Source organism: Drosophila tropicalis, unplaced genomic scaffold (assembly GCF_018151085.1).
Source record: "Drosophila tropicalis isolate 14030-0801.00 unplaced genomic scaffold, ASM1815108v1 contig_694, whole genome shotgun sequence".
Lineage (NCBI taxonomy): Eukaryota > Metazoa > Arthropoda > Insecta > Diptera > Drosophilidae > Drosophila > Drosophila tropicalis.
Window position 1 is genome coordinate 1,537,386 of NW_027173176.1, and position 18,605 is coordinate 1,555,990.

The window sequence follows — 18,605 nt, forward strand, 5'->3', positions numbered from 1 at the left end:
AATTTCGGCACACTTTTTTAATGGTATTACCTCATCTTAGCAATCATCATAACCGACCTATACATACATATGTACATATGTATGTAGTTAATTGAACTAGTTGTGACTTAACCTTCGACAAGCCCTTTTTTGTTTTTGTTGTGTTAGATGGGGCTTCCTTTTATTTTCTATCTACCTCTCTCATACACAATCAATTGTGAGACACTTTTGGATGGTTTCATTTTGTTTGAGAATTACCTCACTATACGTGAGTGTGTATGTGTGTGCGTGTGTGTTTGTGTTTCTGCCACCACCAGTTGTAACCAGTTTGCAAATTACAAAAAAAATTATACCAACTTAATTTTAATATTTTTCCCACACGCTCGTGTTTTTAAAGTTTGTGATTCTCACGTTATAAAACAACAAAACAACGCGTTATTTATTTATTTTTTTTTTTTTTTTCGTTTTTTGGTTGTTTCTTTCTGTAAATTGCTGCCCCGCCCCGATGGCCAAGTTACCGGGACTTAGACCAGGCCAGCTGGGCCAGCAGAAATCTACGCGGCATATGTTGTAAACAAAAATTTACAAAGCCGGAAATAAATCTTAGTTATGCTTTTTTTCTTTTCTTCTTTCTTTTTTTTTTTTTTTCGTTTCGTTTCGTTTCATTTTTCGAAAATCCCTTAACAATGGCCGAGTAAAAGTCGAGAACTATAAATTGCGTCATAATTTTCGCTAAGGACGAAAGGCGGCAGCAAGTAAACAAAACACAAATGAAATAAATGAAACGAAAAAGGAAAATAGTGGAAAAACTTGCATGAGATAATCAGGCAATGCTTGTTATTATTGCCAGGGACACACCCAAAAGCAGAAGAAGAAGAAGAATATAAAAAAAGAAACAAAAAATACTCGAAGGGATAGTGCATAAAGGAGAGGAGGTGGTGGCCCTTTCTATCAAAAGGAAAAGAAAGGGAATTGCGAAACTCTATATTCTATGATTGTTTTTTTTTTTTTTTTTTTGTTTTTGTCATGCAAATGATATATTAATTTGTATCGAGCCTGGGAAATACTTATCTATAAATGTTGCACTTAGATCCAGCATGGCGAATATATATTTTCTTATACCCTACAAGTTAAAGTTGATCAAAAATATGGTCAAGTTAAGTTAAAATCCCAATCTAAAATTTTCCCAGAGGCAGACAAGTTCTAGTAACTTGTAAGTCCAAATTTTAACTTTTCTACTTTTTCTCTTTTTCTTTTAACAATTCATTTTGTTCTGTAACATTTTTAAATTTTGCTTTCTATCTAAATATGTACAATTATAGGGTATATGGAAGTCGTCAATTTGAGTTAACCTAGGGAATCATTGGGGGGTTTCTTTTTGTTGTATTATTGTTACGCAAATTTTTGCCTTTTTAGAATTTTGAGACAACAAAAGGTAATTGTTGTAAACTTGTTGAGAAATTGTAATCTATCAATAATAGAGTGAAAGAGGAATAGCTCTGAATGAAAAGGGCGAAAAGAATAAGAGAAAGAATGACAAAAAAAAAAGCTGCTGGCACCCCTAGAAAAAAAAGTAATACGCTAAGGTAAGCAAAAGGGGCACTTGAACAATAGGTGCAACAGGGCTTAGAGAGTTCACCATGGATGATGATGGTATTGGATTTTTCACGAAATCGCTGAAGGGTTTTTCTCAAATTTTTTTTGTTTTTTGTCCACTGAGTTACAAACCCCATCTCACCCATGTTGTTCCCTCCCCTTCTATCCTTAACCCTACCCTCCACACTCTATATACTCAGCACCTACCCGCGCTGCTGCCCGCTAAAGTGTCTCTGACAATGCCTTTCTTTACTCACACACACACACACACACACACACACACACACACACATACTGCTTGGCAACTTTTCTTTATAACTTGTTTTTGTCTTTTGTAGAAAAGAAAAAAAAAAAAAGATTTCTATTGAATTTTCATCTCGGCTGTTGTGGTTTCGAGTTTTCTTTTCTTTCTGGCTTAGATTTTTCTTATGTTCACACAGGGATGGAGGGTGAGTGGAGCTCTCTCTATCTCTCGCTCTCGCTGACATTACAGATATGAGGATGTTGAGATTTACCTGAACCCCGGTACACACTACTCTACTCTCGGCTTCCCTCTCTTCCCATTTTTATCCCTGTCCACCATCAGATGATGCTGCTGGGTCCGGTCTTCATGAGCTACCGCCACCGCCGCCGTCGCCGCCTGTCCATGCATAATTGCCCTGCCATGTTATTAATAACGCATCAAAAGATACCGATCTGCAATTTATATATGTATACACACATTTTCAGTGCAGTTAAAGTTGTTGTTGTTTTTGTTGGGGAACTCGGTTCGGCTGATTTGTTGGCTTACTTTTAATAGCTCATGGTCTGGCTTCTATCGTCTGATCTGTTGCTGCTGTGTTTGGCGCTTTCTTATGAAATTATGTAAATTAACTTAACTGCAATCGTCGCCCCGCCCACCTACTAGTCAAAAAATATAATTCTTAAATCCCCCCTCACCCAAAAAAATGGAAGAAAAAGAAAACAGAAGTTCGTAGATGTCGCCGCCCTATAAAATTAACTGAAAATTAATTATGGCATTTTGAAAGATCTTATCTCATCGATGTTTAGTAATGCTAGCGGTGGGTCCCCATGGTAAAAACAAAAGGAACAACAACAATTAACGAAATTTGTTCGAAATTTTTTGATTTCACGCTCATTAATTAATCGTTACACACACACAGAGGTATAGATGAAATGATAATTTCTAATTAATTAGAACTGGCCCAAAACCAAAAGAGACTAAGATTATAATCTGCGAGAGAGAGAGACAAAGGGAGGAAACACATTAGACTCCCACGGAGGCAACAACAAAAAAGGGTTCTACAATAAATTAAGCGTAGCATTTTACAATTGTAGCCTGGAACTAATACGTTTTAAACCAGAAGAAAAGTGTAACTTTGTCTGTTAGTTTTGAATCCTTCACAAGGTCATGGACAAAGTCAAAGATATTTTTAACATTGTTTAGCTCTTGCTAAACCACTAAAACTTAAGCAAATCCACTTGATCCACTTGAAGCGCTAAAATCTATTTCAGTGATGGGAGAGAGATCTGTCTTAAATGGAAATGACCCTAATATACATAGATTATATGCAGTTTATCAATTGAAATTGTGGCAAGAATGAGGAGATAACTTAACTGAATCGTTTAGCCAGAACTCCCAGTGTGATCAAGAGGCTAGTAATTTTAATGTTTGTGTGGCAAAAAGGCAAAAGAATGAATCTCATTTCCGCGCTGCTGCTGCTGCTCTTGGTACTGGTTACTCTTTAGCTTGGGAAGTGCCCCACTCTAACCATTTGCAGCATTTGCTAGCCAACAACTTCAACTTGGTCTAAATGGGAACTTCACAGAGTGCCACTTACAGAAAGATATGTGGTAATTATGCTGCCACTTACACAGACTGCAAACAAACAGCCAAACAACCGAACAAGCCAACACAGCGAACATAGCCATCCAGCCTGCCAGCCAGCCAGCCAGCCACCTAGCCAGCCAGCGAGTGAGCGAACAACCAAACAAACAAACAAACAACCCAACCAAACCAACCCAGACAACAAACCGAATGAATACATGCTGTAAATTGTGCAGTTGTCGAGTGGATTCTATATATTTTAATTGTTTGGCTAAACGCGCAGCGGATTTTCACCGGAACTGTCGGCAAGTTTTTCATACTTTGACTTTGACTTGATGTTGGAATTGGAATTGGAATTCGTTTTGGTTCTTGCCTTTGCCTTTGCCTTTGCTCTCTTTGCACTCTTTGCACTCTTGGTCTTGGGTCTTTGGTTGTTTTGTGGCGTTTTGTTATGAAATGAGTGAGAGGCAGCGGAGCGCGCATCGCCTGAACCACCTCAAAAATAACACAAGACGCTCCTCCTCCTCACCAGCCAAAGACAGGGAACAACAGACGAGGACAGGGACAGGGACAGGGACAGAGAGAGATGGAGCCTCCAATGCTCAGCTGTTATTGTTGTCGGTGTCAGTCGGTCGGTTGGTCGGTCGGTCGGTCGGTTCGGTTGGTCGCTTCTTGTTGTGGGTTTCCGGTATTATGCCCATTTACAAAGGCAGCCACAACTTGAGAAGTTCTAAGGTTACAACAACACAACATAAGACACAAAAAAAAAACACAACAACGAGAGAAAAAGAAAAAAAATACCGACAGCAAGAAAGCAAACAATAATGACAGCCAACGTTGATGATGTCGACAACGACGACAACAAAAACAACGACTATTACTACAACAACTACTATTACTACTACAACTACTACGACGATGAGGATGATGATGATGACGACGACGACGATGGGACAATGCACTGTCAAAGAAATTCCACAATGGGCTACATTAAGCCTTTTGTTAAACTTGATCACCTCCCGCCTTTCGCTGCCATCCCATAGCAAAACTAAAAATATTCCCTGAGGGTTTGTCAAAATCACAATTAAAGCTAAAGGACAAGGCGAAATCAATTTTTGTTCTTCCTTTTCTAAATCTTTTTCTGTTTATCTAAAATTAACAAGCTTAAAAGAAGAAGTCACTGCAAACTCAGGTTAATAATATGTATTCAACATTTCGGTTAGCTGACTGTAAAATTTACAGCTGGTTATTCAGTTGGTGGTACTGCAGTTTACAATTTGTCCCATTGTACAGCAAATGACAAGAACAACAACAACAACAAGAAAACATCAGGCACATCAGCTGAGTGGACTGCCAGCAGCTTTAATTATGCCAAAACATTCTAAATACCCGTAGGTACACATTGTTCATACATATGAGTTCCTATTCATCCATCCAAGAGGGGCCCTCAGCAACAGCTGATTGCGGCTTGCGAAGGAGAATGGACTGTCAATGTCATCGTCATCATCATCGTCGTCGTCATCATCATCATCGTAATCATCCGTCGCTGACGTTGACAATGTAGCCGCTGGCAAAAACTATGCTGGCGGCGTTTTAAGTTACCTCTTCACAGTGTTGACGATGGCCAAAAGGTGAAGGGGATAAGAAGGAAGACCACGATCGACTCCCAACCTTTTGCATTGTTGTGTGTGTGTGTGTGTGTGTGTGTGTGTGTGTGTGTGTGTGTATGTGCGCAACAAAAGAGCGTCAAGAACTTGTTAAAAACAAAAAGAAAAGAATGAGTGGAATTTCGCGCTGCGTTGCACTTTGGGGTAACCAGTTGATATGCGGGCAGTACAGGGATAGGCCCATGGTTAACACACAAAAAAACAAAAGGGTTGCACCCGGTTAAGCGTACTTGTTGTAGTATGTGACTGTAAGTGTATGTATGTGTGTGTGTGTGCATATCCCTATTTCCCCTACCATCTCAATCCTAAAGACAAGAGACTCTACCACGACCACGACCCATATAATAAGCTTGATAAAAATCAACGCGCTTGTAGTGAAAAATTGTTTTCATTGCATGCGGGAATTAGCCAGAGCCAGAGCCAGAACCAGAACCAAAGCCAGAGCCAGAGACGAAGCCAGTGCGCGCCCCTCTTAACCCCCGAATAAAAGCCGTAGCCAGAGTCGTGTAGCCGGAGCCATAAAATACAATTTGGAATTAAATCTGCTCCAACTCTGCTCTTTGTCCCCTTTCCCTTTCCTTTGCCTCCTCTCTCCTTCATTTTCTGACAACGAAATCGGCTCCTGTTTGTTGTTGCTGCTGCTGTTGCTCATTGTTGCCTGTTATCTTATTTTTTAATACCCTATAACCGAAGAAGGGTAAAGATTCCCTTCAACTTTCAACTATTTCATTTATCTTGACAAATGATTAGAATTGGAACTTTTTCGTTTGGATTTCTTAGAGTTAAACCCTAATAGAATATATACAAATTACTTGTTGATTTTAGCGAATTTTAAATTGTTAAGAAACATGTTTTTTAATTTAGTTTATTAATGTTTATTTTATGGGGAATCTAATCTAATATGGCTATAACTATGTATTAATGAAACGGCATATGGGACTAAAGAGTATCTAGAATTCGTTGTCAAAAAATTTGTATTACTAGAAGATGCCGATTTTTCTTATACTTTTCGTTGTTGTTGTTGTTGTTTTGTTTGTATTTTTGAGGGGGATTTTAGCTTCAGCTTTGGCTTATGTGCAGCCAAGTTGAAGCTGAAGTGCAACTGTCGAGTGAAGGAAGGGTGCGAGGGCGTTTGAGGATTAGTGTCAGAGCAAGTTGAGAGAGCGCTAATAAGATACAAGTTTCTCTCCTTGAAGAGATTTTCAACCATTGTTGCTGTTGAACTTTTGTGTAGGCAAAGAAAAAAAAACAACGCAAACTTTGAAGGATTTGTGCAATTTTCTATAATTGAACACACAACAAGCCACAGCGAGAGAGAGAGACAGAATGAATATATCTTTCTCCGTCTGGTTGGACCCTTAAGAAGGATGCAAAAGGATGATCTGGTTCCAAGGATGTGTTGTATGTTCTATTTTGTTGTCAAAGCATTTTGCGGTCTCAAAACAGCGAACGGTTACGTCTGGGGATTACATGGCGAGAATGTGAAGAGATTTTGATCTTGTTTGGGCCTACTACTACACGACTTTTTGTCGGGGTATTTGTTAGTATTAACCAACCAGATGGGGGAGAAATGAATTCAGTTAGCTGAAACTTGAATGTTTCCCTGACGCATTTAAGAGATAATAATAACTTTCACACCATGTCCAAAATGTACATATGTATGTACATATGTAATTCCAAAATGTGGCGTTCCATTGAACAGGCCAGGTAAAAAAACAACACAACTTCTTTTGTTTTTTGCTCCCTTGCTTGGTTGATTTTTCCAACCTTTTTTTTTTTTTTTTGGTATGTTAATTTCAATGTGTGTGCGAGTGTGTATGTGTGTGTGTTGCCAAGCCCAAAAACACAAAATATGGGCTAAACGTACGTGTTAGTCAACTTAATGGATACCCTTTAGGAGAAGAGTCAGTTGGTGTTTATTTTCTGTTGACTTGTGTTCAATATACTCAATTTGTTGGCACGATATACAGGGTATATACAGATATACACTCTAAAATACGTACGTCCGTGACCATGTCCATGGGGCCATATCTTGTATCTGTATCTTTTCTTTTACGTGTTGCAGTTGACCACCACCAAAAAGAAACAGCAGCAAGACCAAGAGCAACCCCTTCGCAGCTTCAGTCGTACGTATATCCGTTTCTCTGTATTTTACATGTCGCTCGAGATATATGTATATATATACATATGTATATGTATATATGCTATCCATGCATGTAGCTTCTGGTATTTTCTTCGTAGTTTATGCGTGCGTGTGTGTGTTGGCCTTTCTTTTGTTCCTTCCTTGGCGGCAATGGCTCGTTGTTGTTGTTGTTGGTTTCTTGGTTGTCGCTTGCACGGCTTCTGGTGCTGTTAACTTGTGGCATTAATGTGTAGTCGTTTGTAGTTAATTCGCGCCTTCTCTTCTCATTTCCCACGGCTCCCCTTAACTACCCCTTTCCATCCATTGCATACCCTTGGTCTGTGCATATCTGCAGTGAATGACTTTAAATTATATCTGTCGGCTACAATGTATCCACCAAATATATACATATGTTTGTACATATGTTTGTATGTATTTATATTTTTATATCATACAAGTGAACATCAACAAAATGTATATAGAAAAGTAAAAACCAATTTTAGTACAAAACATTGGTCTTTGGACAATTTCTGCCCTTTACTTAGATGAAAAAACTAATGTTTAAATAACTTATTTTAAATATAGCATGAAGGCAAATAGATAGATTTGCATCTTGAACAACAATAATCAATGAAATTTCTACTTAAATTCGATTACAATATAGAACACAAGCTGTCGTATCCTTTGTCCATATTTGTAAGAAAAGAAAGGGTATACGGAAAGAGTTTAGCTGTGCATATAAAGGACATTTGTATATGTATGTGTGTGTCTAAGTTCTTCAGGGTACAACATTATGTTCTTATGTGTCTTGTCCACCAAAAAAAATTTACGTCACTCTCTCTCTCATCTGGCTCTGTGGTCATACTCATGGTTCGTTTCCTCATCCACCTTCCATTCGTCGTCGACTTCGTCTATGGCCATTTCCATTCATGTCCTAAGTGTACACAAATTAGTGCAAGTTTTTTTTTTTTTTTTTTTTTTGTCTGTTATCTGATAAGCGGTGAACTGTGCTACACTTGGTGCCATTCCGTAATTTCTTTGTTCCTTTTTGGGCTCTCCGCCCGCCCCTTGGTGCATATTGTGTTGACCTGCAATCTATTGACGTTCATTTCGTTTTTCTACTTGCTTTTGGTGGAGAATTTTTTCTTCATTTATTTATTTATGTTGAAATAATTCTCTCTCAACTCAATGCATGCATGATCACACACATGAATATATATATGTAACTTTGTATGCTCTCTCTCGAGATGCGTTAAAGAGAACAATGACTCGATGAGAGACAAATAGAAGTCAGTCGCGAATGAACTGCACAACCAACCACACGCATTCTGTTTTTCATTATAACAATAGGTTATGGGCCCAGGCAACGTGCCTATGTGGTTGCTGTGGTAATTTTTAGAAGAAATTAGTTTTCGCGCTGTGTTCTAGACGGTTTTTTTCACAAAGTATATATGAACAAGTATAATGTCGGCGTTATATCAGATTGATAAACTCGAGGACAGTAATTATGACTCGTGGTGCATCCAGATGAAAAGTGTGCTGGTGCATGCGGATTTGTGGAATGTGGCGTCAGGCGTATTGGCAAGGCCAACTACGGGGGAGAACACCGAATGGACGACGCTGGATCAGAAGGCATTGGCAATGATCACCTTAAGCGTCAAGACTTCACAGTTGGGACATGTGAAGCACTGTACAAGTGCACATGAGGCTTGGAAGAAGCTTCAGGAAGCTCATCAACCCAGAGGACCCGTTAGAAAAGTAGCACTTTTCAAGAAATTGCTAAGTAAACGTATTCAGGAGGGTCAAAGCATATCGAGTTATTTGTCGGATTTCAAGGAAATCTTGGACAAACTTGCTGGCGTTGGAATCGAAATATTGGACGAGCTCACGACGATTATTTTGCTTTCCAGTCTTCCAGACGAATTCGACAATTTCGTTGTCGCCATAGAGACACGCGACAGTTTACCGTGTTTCGACATGTTATGCATAAAGCTGAGAGAAGAAGGAGAACGCAAAAGAGAGAGCGAAAAACCGATCGAGAGCGCAAAAGCATTTACAGTGGTGGAAAAGCAATCGATGCAGAGAGACAATTGGAAGAAAAAGCAAAAAGTTTGGAACTGTTTTGCGTGTGGCGGCAAAGGCCATTTTAAAGCAAATTGTCCCAGTGTAAACGGTCGGAAGGTTGCATCGAACCCGAATAAGGCAGTACAGTCATCGTTAGGTTTGCTGAACGCGTTGGACGCGAAATGTTTGGAACGATCGAACTGGTGTCTGGACAGTGGCGCCACCAGCCATATGTGTTGCAACAGAAATTTGTTTTCAAAATTTGAGAAACATTCGGAAAAAATTGTTTTGGCTGATAATAACTTTCTTCAGGCTGAAGGAAAGGGCGAGGTAAAGCTGAATATGGTTTCACGTATACTTACATTAAAGAATGTATTGTATGTACCCAAAATGAGAGGTAATTTCGTGTCGGTGAGCAAAGCAGTTGAACATGGAAGCATCGTTGAATTTGGACTAAAGTATGCACGAGTGATCCAAAAGGGCGAATGCATTTTGAAAGCGGACAAAGTTGGCCGTTTGTATATTTTTGGAACAGCACCGAGCGAATGCTATGCCATTGAACAGACTTACGAAGATTTGTGGCATAAAAGGTACGGACATCTCAACTATGGCAGTTTAGCTGAAATTGCACGAAAGGATTTGGCCTGTGGCATGGGAACGTTTGACTCAACGTCGTTGGAACCCTGCAAGATCTGCATGGTAAGCAAGATCACAGTACAGCCATTTCCAGATTCGACCAAGAACAGAGCTAAGGAAATCTTGGAGCTGGTGCATTCAGATGTTTGCGGTCCGTTTGATACAAAAAGCCTTGGAGGCAGCAGATACTTTTTGACATTTATCGATGACAGGTCTCGTCGCATATTTGTATATTTCCTGAAGGGAAAGGATGAAGTGTTTGGAAAGTTTGTCGAGTTTAAAAACATGGCAGAGCGTCAAACTGGAAAGAAGCTAAAGTGCATTCGGAGCGACAATGGTCGCGAGTACGTCAATAAATCGTTTGACGAGTTTCTCAAGGGCAATGGAATATTGCGGCAGCTCACGGTACCATACACGCCGCAGCAGAACGGTGTAGCAGAAAGAGTTAACAGAACTCTTGTGGAGATGTCAAGATGCTTGCTCATCCAGTCTGGTCTACATCAATCTCTTTGGGCTGAGGCAGTTTATACAGCTGCTTATCTGCGGAATAGGTCACCAACTCGAGCCCTGGTTAACATGACTCCAATGGAAGCATGGAATGGTAAGAAACCATCAATAAGTCATTTAAAAGTTTTTGGGTCTATTGCAGTGGCACTGGACAAAGGACATCATAAGGGCAAGTTTGATCCAAAGGGCAAAGAATACCGAATGGTTGGTTATTCTCGAAATGCGAAAGGGTATCGGTTGTACGACGCCGAAACCAGGCAAGTTGTTGAGAAGCGAGACGTTTTGTTCGACGAGCGTTTCGGCAATGGCGATTCAAATGGTGATATCGTCAAGTTTGATTTTCCATATACGGATGATCAGGATGCAGTATTTGTTGATGCAGCAGATCACTTGAGTAGTACAGACGAGTCTGATGCAGAGGTTACCGAGAAGGGCAGCAGTAGCGAAGATTTCGACATGGCAGTTGAACAAGAAGTGGCAGAACCTGTGGTTGAACAACGGGTTGGACCCGGTAGGCCGAAGCTGATTCGAACTGGAAGGCCTGGTAGACCAAAGAAGCAGTTCAACATTTTAAGCGCATTGATTACAAGTGAGGTGATCATACCAGAGACCTATGATGAGGCGGTTAGTAGTCCGTTTGCTTCGTATTGGCGTGAGGCTATGCAAAAGGAGTATGACTCCTTGATGTCAAATCACACTTGGCAGCTTAGTACGCTACCGGAAGGGTATAAACCTGTTGGCTGCAAGTGGGTCTACAGTGTAAAGCGTGATGCAAAGGGAGAAGTCGAGCGTTTTAAGGCGAGACTAGTAGCAAAAGGATGTTCACAGCGCTATGGAGTGAACTACAATGAAACATACTCGCCTGTATGTCGCTTGGAGAGTGTTCGATTCATCTTGGCCCTAGCAGCGCAGTTAAAATTGTATTTACACCAGATGGATGTATGCACGGCTTACTTAAACAGTGATTTGGGCGATACCGTATACATGAGGCAGCCCGAAGGATACGCAACTGAAGACAAAAGCAAGGTACTTCTGTTAAAAAAGGCGTTATATGGACTCAAACAGTCGGGACGGGAGTGGAACTCCAAACTCGATAGTGTTTTGCGAGCTAATGGTTTCATACCTTGCGACAATGAACCATGTCTATACAAACAGCAAGCAAAAGGTAACCTATCTCTAATCCTTGTCTATGTAGACGATCTTCTCATAGGATGCCAGGAGAAATCGGATCTTGACAGGATTAAGTCAGCTATTATGGCAGCGTTTGAATGTGTTGACAAGGGACCTGTGCGTTTGTTCCTTGGCATGGAGGTTGACCGTGATGGCGAGCTTGGCGAAATATCATTGGGTCATTCACAGTACATCAAGGATCTACTGGAACGATATGGCTATGCTCAGTGCAGAAGAGCCGCAACACCGTTAGAAGCAGGGTATCAGGTAGCCTGCGATAAAATGGAGTGTAAAAGGGTTGATGCAACTCTTTATCAGTCAATGATAGGCGAGCTAATGTGGCTTGCGTTGACTACTAGACCAGATATTCTCCACTCAGTATCGAAGTTGGCTCAACGTAACAAGGACCCCCCATAATGAACACCTTGCAGCCATAAAGCATGTTTTAAGATATTTGGCTTCGACAGTTGGCTTCAAGATTCATTACAAGCAGTCGGATGCGGCGTTTACTGGTTTCGTGGACGCAGATTGGGCAGGCGATAGGATTGATCGCAAGTCTTATACAGGATATGTATATTTTCTGGCTGGCGGACCGATATCATGGAAATCGGAGAAGCAGCGGAGTGTTGCTCTTAGCAGCACCGAAGCAGAATACATGGCGTTATCAACAGCGTGCAAAGAAGCCATTGTATTGCGTCGATTAACCATCGAGATTGGTTGCGGAGAGGAAGATACATCTACCGTTTTGTATGGCGATAACCTCAGCGCGCAGCAATTGGCTAAGAACCCGGTACACCATTCAAGGACGAAGCACGTGGACATTAGATATCATTTTGTTAGACAAGTAGTTAATGATGGTCAGATTATTTTAAAGTATAAGTCTACTAATGAAATGATAGCTGATATCCTAACCAAGAATCTTGCAAAGAAAAAGCATGTAGAGTTTACGAATTTGTTAAGTATAAGATAAATTTGTGGACATACTTGCATTGAGGAAGGGTGTTGAAATAATTCTCTCTCAACTCAATGCATGCATGATCACACACATGAATATATATATGTAACTTTGTATGCTCTCTCTCGAGATGCGTTAAAGAGAACAATGACTCGATGAGAGACAAATAGAAGTCAGTCGCGAATGAACTGCACAACCAACCACACGCATTCTGTTTTTCATTATAACAACAATATTTTTTTTTTTTTTTTTTGCCTGTTGTTCTTCTGCTTACTTTTTGGTAGTTTGTTTTCCCTTTTTTTTCGTATCCAACAATTTAGTTGAGCTTGGATTGCGTTAATTTGGTAAATGTTTTGACGTTGGCTGCAATTAAAAAGGCACAGGGTGACGATGACGACGACGACGACGTTTGGTTGACTGTCTGACGACTATCCAAAAACCTGGCGGCTGACCTAACCGCCCTTCCGTTTTTCCATTTGTTTTTTTTTGGTCACTTTGCGTCTGTTTTACTAATTAAAAGCAATGTTCCAGAAATGTGTTTACCTGCTGCTAATGAGAAGCCACAATGAATTGCCATTGTAGATTGTCTTCCTGCGGGTCCGCTAACTACTGACTACTGACTACCAACTACAACGGCCACTGACAACGGTGGTCCCCAAGTTTTTATCACGTCACGTGAATGTGTTTCGCTGCTTTTGCTGCATTGCGGAGGAACAAAAGGTGAAATGCTAACAGATTGTATTCCTGCTAAGCAGATAAATACATAGTTAGGACAATGACTGCACAGGAGAAGGGGAAGAAGGAGTTGAAGCCGGAGGGGGTTGGTTAATACACGTATCTATCTACATACATACAATCATCCACATTGTAAGCACTTTCCATAGTACATTTTAATTCAAGTTGCCATCACAATGGCAGACAAAACTCTCTCGGCAAATGCAGTGAAAATAAATAGCAAATGTATCAAAGGTAAAATCTAAGAACCTAAAACAATGAAATAAGAATTTTTGATATTTCTATAGAAATAATATTTCATGTGTCGAAATTATAATATTTGCTAAAGAAACTAATTTGAATAAATTTACAAATGTAAAGAGGGAAGAGAGGTTTAGAATTAAAGTGAGTCAAGTCCTAGGGTCCTGGAAAATGAATTAAGCCAAAAAAAAGCAATTATGGAAAAACTATAATTAATAGTCCAATTCCGAGCTAAGCCGGAAATCGCCTAATGATCTAAGGCTACTGAAATTGACCTAAGCATTAATGTGGTTGCCGGGGCAGGAGGGAATAACCGAAAATGAAGTGGCCGACGAGTAGGCACTCAAAACACTTTGAATCAAATCAAATGGGTTACAATTCTTTATTCATGAGCCACAAGTAAGGGCATTATGGCCAAAATACAGTAGCCAAGTTATTGCTGTCAATATAAGATTCATTCATAACAGTCATTAAAGCAGGAACTATGAACAGGATAGAAACAATCCTCATAAGTCCAACCAAAAGATCCCAAATTCTTTAAAATTAGAATTAGAATCAATTAGATTCTCACACTCCCATTTAAGTTAGGCAAGGAAATGGTATTCTTTACACACAAAAGGGTTAACCGATTACTATGTGCCTATCAAATTGAAATTTGTCATCACCAATTCGCTAAATGGTAAAAGTCTTTAAATTAGTTTATTTATTCAAGTGTAGAGAGTTAATGCCATATGTTGAGTTGTTTAAATGGAATATTTGATTGCATTTCGATATTATATTTGATGGTATTTAATGTCATGAGGAAAGGTTAGATGTGCTGACTGACTACCTGTTCCGCTTACCTGTTTTTTTCGCTGACTTCAAGGGTCATCATCCCGCGCTCTGTTTTTCTTTTTGGGGGTCTCGTGGTTGTCTTTTAGGGGTATTTTTATTTCATCTTCCTTAAAAGACATCGACAACAAATTTGTTTCCCACCACAGGCTACAGCTGTTTTGATAGGCCTGACCACCTCTTCATAACTAACCAAGTTTCTGAAAGAAGAAGACCAGAAGAAGAAAAGAAATTATGTTGAACAATTTACCTTTTTGTAGTTGGTGTTGTTGTTGTTGTTGTTGTTGCAAGGTAAGTTTATTGCATTCGGTTTATTTGTAGGTTTTTTGTTGTTGTTATTGTGTGTGTGTGTATGTCCGGGCCTGGGCCTCAAAAATCAATGTGTGTAACGAAAAAGCGACCGAAAAATAAATGTTCTGTGAAGGAATTTCAACTGTGTGTGTGTGTGTGTGTGTATTGTGTATGTTGTTTCTTCTTCTACTCTTAGTCTTTTTTTTTTTTTTTGGCCATTTCCCTTCGATGGCCAAAAAGCATTCGCATTTCGCCTTCGCCCTGGGTCTTATTTGTTTGCCCGTTTTTCCATAAGTGTGTGTGCGTGTGTGTGTGTGAGACAGTTTGTGTTTATACCTTTCGACTTATTTAATGCCTTCACTTGAAATGGGAAACAGCAAAGAAACGACTCGCACACAGGCCAACAGACAGACACATACAAACTACATAGAAATACGAACAGATAGACAGACTGACTGACTGACAGACAGACGAGAAGGGCGACCATACACAATGAAAGTTTGAATTCTTAATACCCTGCACATATGTACATACATATTTAAGAAGATCAAGTAATACCCTGCAACTAAATTTTGATCTTTGCTCGAAGAGATCCAAAACTTTTTAAAGAGTATAAAGCAAATTCGTTGCGCTTCCATTTTGTATATTGATTTCAATTTATTGCTTCCAGACATTGGAGGGAACGTATGTACATATGTAAGTATTTGACTTTTTACTGGGCTGTGTATGTTTTTGTTTTTCTCTCAGTGTACAAATTGTACAAACATCCACAGGAAGTAGGTGTAAGTTTTGCCTTATTATGCGTTTGTTTTGTCTGCTGGACTTCAGCACTCATGGCCAAACCGACGAGGCGAACGAGTGGGAGGGAGTGATATGAGGGCGTTAGTCCAACCAAAAAGAAAGAAAATTATAATACAAAACACAAAAAAAAAACAGAACCGCAGCGCAATTCCATGCAACAATGGCTACGAGAGTCCAAGTTGAATGCAAAAAAAAAAAAAAAAAGGGGGCGTGAGTGCAACCACAACAACAACAACAGCAACTGCAACAAATAACAACTTGTGAAATTCTGTGAAAATGCACACACACACACACACTTACACACACACATGTATGGACATACACAAATGCCAAATGCATAAAAGTATAAACAATTGACAGATTCATAAATATGCAATTTACTTCACTTTTTATTTCGCTTACTGCATTTCCTGTTTCTGTTTTCATTTCTCGCTGCCGATGTATCTCAATGTATGTTGTATGTTTCTCCCCCTCCCATCAACCAAACCAACCAAGTTGGGGTATATACAACATTTTCATCATCACAATGTTACACAATGTTAGAATTTTAGATTTCCCCCCCAACACCCTATGTACCAGTCAACTGGGAATCATTCCCTTACAAATGGAAACAAAGTAGAAATCTCATCAAATCCCTTTAAAACATGTTATATTAGGAATATTCCAAAAAATTTAAATTAGAATCGATTTTAGTTCTTAAGTAAATGCTTTAAAGTTTAAACTAATACAAAATGCTCTCAACTTTTTATTCAAATGACAATTTAATTGAAATAATCTAATAAATAAATATGCAATTTCTGGCATAGGGTATAAAAAACTGCGGTACAATTGAAGTTAGTCGAGCCCTCTGCTGCTAGTTCGGGGTCTCTTTTTTTCCGTTTCATTTCTCTTTTTGTTTTTGGTGGGCACTAAAATTACCCAACGGCAACCAAATGGCAACACATGCCCATAAATTAGCATTTAGAAAAAAAAGAAAACAAAAACAACAAAAAAAAAAGAAAAAGAAGCGATACAACACAGCAACAACAACATGGAAATAAAAATGGGAAAGAGCAGCAACAGCAACAGCAACAATAACAACAACAACAAAGCCAAATGCAAAAGAGAAATGTAATTCATGCCCAAGCGCAAGAAACAAATGGACCGGGAGGCGGACGAAACAATCGAAACAAACCATTGGCACAGTGCTTCAAAATGCTATAAAAAAAGACCAAATATTTCAATTAGATTGACAATCATTTTAATTGTATACCCGAAATATAGAAATTTTTACCAGTTTTCTTAAAGTTAAAAGTGAAATTGACTTCGTATTAAGTACTTAAGTGTTTTGTACTAATTTAAGATTTGATTTCTGCATAAAGAAAAGACTGAGTTTCAGTATATAAACTTTATGGAATACCAATAAAATAAATAATTGTTGACTTAAATCAAAAGTGTTCTAAATGAGTTAGACTAAATTTGCTTAAAATAAAAATGTTTTATAAGAAATTTCCTTAAACAAATTGTTAATATAAATTACATTATAAAAAGAGTAGAACTCTTTGCATTAAAAAAAAAAAGATAAAGATAAAGTATTACACTGAATTTTTTAACAAAACAAAAAAGTGTTCTTATACAGAAACTATTATTTATTTGTTTCCTATAATTGTTAATTCCGATAGATAGATAGGTAGGTTCAAAGAGATAACTAATGTGTATGTATTCTAGACATAGTTAATATAAAACAAAAGTTAAATTTTCTTTAATTGTGACAATCTTTGCAAGTGGCCGTTCGTCCCAGTGTAATCATACAGCCACACAGAAAGAAAAACCTTATGTAGATTTTAGCTTAATTCGATTTGGTTTTGCTTGCTATTTTTTTTTTGTTTTTTGTCTTTTGAAGTAAAAAACCAAAAATAAATTGGACTTATGCAGCAACAGCCAAGAGCCAACTACTACGTACAACATAGAAGCAGCAGCAGCAGCGGCAGAGGCAGCAAGTTTGGCCAATTTGTGGCAAGTTTACGTTGCCGTAGCGGTAGCTGTCCGTAGCCGTTGCCGTTTGCCAGTCCAAGAGATAAGTCGGGTCAACAAAAACAACATAGCCAAATAGTCTGCGGTTTAACATGGCCAATTTGACTACGATTTTGGGTTTGAGTTTTTTTTTTTTTCGTATTTCTCGTTTTCTTTCGGTTTGGGATTGGGTTTTTAGGGATTGCCATTGCTAGTGAATTTCCAGTTGTCACCGCTCGCCCTTACCCTTCACTGCTTCTCTCCACCTCCACCTTCATCCATACTTCCCCCGCCACCGGTCCAAAAAATGTTACCCAGATAATACTCGGGTATAATTTAGCTTACTAAATGGCCTTCTAAGTGCGATAAAAGGACTTTTTTATTAAAATTTGAAAATGCTTTGCAAAAACCAAAGAAGCAGAAAGAGAAACGAGGAGTGAGAGACAGAGAAAGAGAGAGAGAGAGAAGATGAGCATTTGGAGATTTCTAGTTTGCTGTTGTTGTTGTTGTTGTTGGTCCGACAAACCGATGAAGGTTGAAGGGGATGGCTTTGGGGTTTTTGGGGGTGGGCAGCAATTGACTTTTATTAAGAGTCTTGGTTGGGTTTTGCTGTCGCATTGCTAAAGCTATTTATTATGCTCCTAGAGGCTTGGTATTTTGCAAGTTTTTAGTTTTTACTAGAAAATTAATTGTACAATATATATATATATATGTATATGTATATGTATATATGGACATGGAAAATGTTGCATTATATTATTTGGGGTGTTAGAACAAAACTTTGATTGGTTGGTTTTTAATGGTTTTTTTCTAGTTTTTGTTGGTTGGTTGTGGTTTTGGTTTTGGTTTATGAGGTTTTTGTGGGATTCTTTCGTATTTGATATCGAATTTTGAAAGGCTTAATTTGATGGTTATCCATAAAACGTATTATGGTTGAAATTGTGAAAATTAAAATCTAACAAATGACCAAGCCAGAAGTGCCCAAAAGTCCCTTTTGAGAGCGCCTGTCTCTAAACAGCTTTGATAGATGAGTGTTTGAAGAAAATAGAAAATGAAATGAGTGAAAGTATGCATACAACTACATATGCAAATATGTAGATAAGGGTGCAGAATAGTTACTTAACAATGGCGCATTGGGAACCTAACTTTCAGCTCCTGCAGTGCGTATAACAAATGCTAAATATATTTGAA

The 18,605-nt window shown here is 38.8% G+C and overlaps 1 protein-coding gene across 1 annotated transcript in view; it reads right to left on the bottom strand.

The window, feature by feature from the left end:
• LOC137579290 (uncharacterized) overlaps positions 1-14,441 on the bottom strand; it is a 30,100-nt gene extending 15,659 nt beyond the window's left edge. The window contains exon 1 of the mRNA XM_068293010.1: positions 14,342-14,441. The gene's annotated coding sequence lies outside the window, so the exon portion shown is untranslated. The remainder of the gene's footprint in view (positions 1-14,341) is intronic.
• Positions 14,442-18,605: the final 4,164 nt, after the last annotated feature.